The following is a 5,502-nucleotide window of genomic DNA, read 5'->3' as shown; positions in this document are numbered from 1 at the left end:
TGTGGCCAGCCCGTGTGGAATTCTAACTTGCAATTTCTTAAGTATCGAAGGGGCACACAGCCTGGGCACAGGCCCATGTGGCTAGGTCATGTGTTAAACTGATTTTTAACAATTTTTAAGCCATTTTCACACGATTTTGACACACGACCATGCTTAAAACCCGTGTCCTTCACACGACTAAGACACACGGTCGTGTCTTTTGCCCGTGTACTATCCTGATTTCACATTTAAGGCTGCAGGGGACACAAGGTCATTTCACACGCCCGTGGGCATACTGTGTGTCACACATGGCCTAGACACAAGCCGTGTGTCATATCCATTTGGATGAAATAAGGCCATTCCTAGCCTCATTCCTCACCCCAAACCAAACCATTTACCTGCATGAAATCTTACAAGTATATACCAACCAATTCAACTAATTATCAATATCCAAATCAACATGTTTCTATAATAATTCAAAACATATCCATCTCAAACATGCATTACTAACCACTTTTATGACTTAATTACAACCCAAAATATTAATTTATCATTTGGCCGCAAAAGCTTATACATTCCATTATAACAAAATAGATATATCATTTTTACCAAAATGAAGGGATTGATAGTGTGATGATAGCTACGACCCAAGTCCAACCTTCACGAGCTTTGAGCACACTCATGTTCATCAAGTAGTTCATACATTAAGTAATATGTCCATTAACTTAGTCAACTAGCAAATAAGCTATACAACCAAGTGATTAGTTTTCAAAAACACTAAAATGCATAGATGAGCTCATCATGCCATTTCTTTTTATATCACTATGTATGTCATTACCACTGAATTATTGAATTTCTAATGGACCTTTCCTTTTCCAGTTGTACACTTGAGGCGTACATTCCTTTTCAAGTGGTACACACAAAATATACCTTTCCTTTTAATATGGTATACAAAAAGTATACCTAACCTTTCCAAGTGTACACACAAAGTGTACATAACCTTTTCAAGTTGCACAATTTGGGTACATAAGTCCTTTTAAAGTATTACCCTTTCGGGATGCATTTCCTTTTCATAATGAGATCAAAATATTATCCTTTAGGGACAACCTTTATTGCAACATATGCAAGGTCTCATATTCACGGTAATCATTCATGCACCATTTCATCATTTATATAAGTCATAGATCAATATTTGTTTATTACATGTACTTACCAATTACAAATCATGATGCACATAATTCAACAATCAATTAAACACATTTACATGCTTAATTTAGTTATACGAACTTACCTTGACAATTTATCGTATCTACTAATCCGAAACTTTTTCTTTCCCTCGATCATTTTTTTTGTTCGACACGTCCGGATCTATATAAATAAATTTAATCATAAATTCTATGATTTTTACATTTAATCAAGCCCATTTCACATTTTAGGCAAAAGTATCATTTTGCCCCTAAACTTTTAACTAATTCCAATTTCGTCCCTAGGCTCGGAAATTGAAATTCATGTGATTTACTCCTTAGTCCAAGCTTATTCAAATTCCAATATAACTTTTACAGCACATGTATTTCATAAATTTTAGAATTTTTCCAAGAATTTCACTACTTTGCAATTTAATCCCTACACATGCTTTCACTAAAAATCACTTTGTAAAAGTGGTCTATCTAACAATATTCTTTCATTTTCTATCAAAAACTTTCATTTTACAGCATATTCATCCATGGGTAATTTTTTTAACTTTGGTTATCTTTCAATTTAATCACCCAAATAAAGAAATTAAGCTTTCCCGATCTCAAAAATATAAAAATTACTAAAAACGGGACATAAAACTTACCAAATCAAGCCTGAGAAATTTCCTCTCTCCTAGAGTTTCCATGTATTTTATGAAGAAGAAGTGATATAAAATGAGTTTAATTCTATTTAATCATTTATCATATTTTATTTAATTCAATTTCCAATTTAGTCCTTAATCTTTTTCAATTTTTCCATGGATGATTCATTAAAAATATTTACATGTTTTTCATCAATGGTCTAATTGCCATTAAGGACCTCACATTTTGAATTCTCTAGCTATATAATCCCTATAGTTATTAGTATACAACTTTAACATTTTATTCAATTCAGTCCTTTTTGCAATTAGACACATAATTGATAAAATTTTTTGATAAAAATTTTCATGCAATATTCCTATCATAATACCTATCATTTTATGAAATTTAAATAATTTCATTTTTCGAACTCTAATTTGTGGTCTTGAAACCACTGTTCCGATTTCACTGAAGTTGGGCTGTTACATTAGTAGCCAAGTGGGTATTTATAGGTTGAGAAGGCTACTAAAAATAGCCAAAATCAGTAGCCAAAGACTTCCCCCATGGCTGGCCACACATGTGGCATGTTTGAAGATTTGAAACATGTTATTTTTAGGTAGGGGCAAATCTTGAAATGCATGAATATTGGAGGGGTTTGAATGCAAAGTGAAGAAGTTTTCAAGAGCCATTTTACAAGCCAAAAAATCAGCCAAACAAGTTGATTGGGTTAGCATGTGGGACGATTTTGGGCTGCTCAGCCCTCAGTTGATCAGTTTTCTCGGTTCAACTTAAGTGGGCCATTTTTCATAATTAATTAATAATAATTTATTTAACCCAAATTAAATTGGATTAAAATTAAAAGTAATTATATTATAAATTAAGAAATATAATTTGGACTGTCTTAGGTTGAAAAATTAATTCACCTTCATGCTTCAAAATTGCTTCTCGGTTTTGCACTTCTAGCAGTGTCTGTCGAGCCGTTTTTACCCTTTGTGCGAATCTGAAAAATAATAATAAAAATCAAAATTTGATATAAAATTAATTAAAATTCAACATGTTCATAATTTGAGTGCAATTTAATTATTTTATAATTATTTTATATTTTTTGGTTAGAATTTTTTACCGAAATTGCATGAAGGAGTTAAAAAGGGCATGAAAAAGTGTGTATATTTTCGTGTTTCCATCCATCAATCGTCCCTTTTTTGCCACCTTTCAGGATGATCTTGTGCATGCATACAGATGGACTAATGCCACGAATATCGGCTATGGTCCATCTGATAGCCTTCTTGAATTGTTTCAATACTAGGATGAGTTTCTCTTCTTGCACTACGGTTAATTCTGTTGAAACAATCACAAAAAAAGTAGAAGCTTAACCTAAATTAACATATTTTAAATGTGAGGGAAATACCTTCAATTCTAATCTAGGTAGCTCCTCGATTGACGCTTTTGGTTGGGTATAATCCCTTTTCTCTAACTCCAAAGATTCAAAGCGGGATTGCGGATTAAATCCCCTTTAATTAGCTTCTAGCAAGGCTAAGTATTAATCCTCCTCTTCATCACTTGGAAGGTCTGACGTCAAAATTTATTCCAATGGGTCTTCAACATAGTTGAGTTCCTTTTCCATGATTAATTTCTCTAAATCAGACACTACAGAAAAATCATCAATTGTGTTAGGAAATCGCATAGACTTAAAAACATTAAATGTTACCTGATCGTCTTAAACACGCATAGTAAGCTCGCCTTTTTGCACATTAATAAGGGTCCTTCCAGTTGCTAGGAAAGGCCTTTCTAGGATGATTGTCCTTTCTTTGTCTGCTTCAAAGTCTAGAATAAAAAAGTCAGTAGGAAAAATAAATTTCTCTACACGTACCAATACGTCCTCGATTTTTCCTTTTGGATGTGTTAAGGATCTATATGCTAATTGAAGTGTAACCATAGTATGTCTAACTTCACCTATCCCTAACTTCACCTATCCCTAACTTCTTAAATATTGACATGGGCATCAAGTTGATACTCACACCCAAATCACATAATGCCTTACCATAATATGTTGCTCCAATGTTGCAAGGTATGGTAAAACATCCAGGATCTCTCAACTTTGGGGGAAGTTTGTCTTGAAGATATGCACTGCATTCCTTCGTCAAGGCTACCGTTTCAATTTCTCCAAATCTTCATTTTTTAGATAGGATATCCTTCATGAATTTAACGTAGTTCGACATTTGTTCAAGTGCTTCAACCAACGGGATGTTGATATGAAGTTGCTTGAGTATGTCTAGGAACTTCTTGAATTGAACTTCCTGCTTCTGCTTCTGAAGTCTTTGAGGTAAGGTGGTGGAGGATTCTTTATCAGAATTGGTTGATTCGTCTTCTGTGGCAATTCTGCATTTAACAAAGTTGTTAGTTTATCAGGGTTAGCTGGTTCAGAAGTTACCTTTTTAGATTTTACAGATTCAGGTTTCAGTGAAACTGAAATTTCAACACTCGGTTGAACTTCCTCTAAGTTTTGAGTATCAATTGGCTCCTCTTCAACTTCGACAGTGTTGGGCTTTAATGTCTTTCTGCTTCTTAATGTCAACACTTTCCAATGCTCCTTCCCAGTATCCCTCAAATTCTCCATACCACTAGGTAAAGCACCCTGTGGTCGATTTCTGAGTTCAGTTGCAAGTTGGCCCACTTCGTTTTCTAAGTTTTTCAATGTAGCTGCTTGGCTTTGGATTAAGCCATCATTCTTTGCTATGTATGCCTTCAACAAGTTTTCTAAGCCATTAGATGGTTCAACTTGAGGTTGTTTCTGAACTTGTTGGGTAAAATTAGGTGGCTGGGTTGGTCTAGGTTGGGTGTATGTGTTACTGGGTCCAGCCCTTTGGTTACTCCATAAGAAATTAGGGTGGTTTCACCACGATGGGTTATAGGAATTGGATTGTAGTCCTTGCCTTCCTTGGTTTTAGTTCTGGTTACCCATATAATACACGGATTCTGGGTTTGATGGACATTTTTTGAACAAATGTCCTTCCCCAAAATAGACACAGGCTACATTTTCAAATTGATTAGGTGGCTATGCTACAAAACTATGAAACCCATTAGTGGTAAAATTTCTAAGAACTGAAAAAATCGAGTATATCTGATATGCGAGTGAAGTGAGAGCGTCTACTTCATGTATTCTAGTGACTCGTCTTCTTGACGCTGCTCGATTAGTTGGCCATTGATAATTGTTATTGGAAATCCTCTCAATGATTTTATATGCCTCATTATAAGACTTAGAAAGGAGATCACCATTAGTAGAAGTGTTCACTACCATCCTGGTGTAAGAATTGAGACCATTATAAAATGTCTCAAGTTGGATGCAATGTGGGATTTCGTGATGAGGGCACTTCTGTAATAATTCTTTGTACATATCCCATGCTTCATACAAGGACTCATCATCCAGTTGTTGGAAAGCAGTGATCTTGTTCCTCAACTTAGCATTCTTGCTAGGCGGGAAATACTTATGAGGAATCTTTTGCTAACTCTTGCCATATGGAAATTGAATTTGGTGACAATGAGTTCAGCCAGACTCGAGCTCTATCCCTTAGCGAATATGGGAACAGCTTCAATTGTAGTGTATCTTCGGGTACTCTGGCTAACTTGAAAGAATCCCTCACCTCCATTAACAATCTTAAGTACAGGTGAGGATCTTTGGCCCACTGTCTGAAGCATCTGGAACATGATTGGC

The 5,502-nt window shown here is 35.0% G+C and overlaps 1 non-coding gene across 1 annotated transcript; it reads left to right on the top strand.

Annotated features, from left to right (window-relative positions):
- Positions 1-5,143: 5,143 nt before the first annotated feature.
- Positions 5,144-5,250, top strand: LOC128279525 (small nucleolar RNA R71). The gene has a single exon (XR_008269727.1). It is a non-coding gene; the product is annotated as a small nucleolar RNA R71 (small nucleolar RNA).
- The last annotated feature ends 252 nt before the right edge of the window (positions 5,251-5,502 follow it).

The sequence above is a fragment of the Gossypium arboreum genome, chromosome 8 (assembly GCF_025698485.1).
Source record: "Gossypium arboreum isolate Shixiya-1 chromosome 8, ASM2569848v2, whole genome shotgun sequence".
Taxonomy (NCBI): Eukaryota; Viridiplantae; Streptophyta; class Magnoliopsida; order Malvales; family Malvaceae; genus Gossypium; species Gossypium arboreum.
The sequence above is the reverse complement of the archived record's forward strand: the minus strand, read 5'-3'. Positions and strand labels throughout refer to the sequence as shown.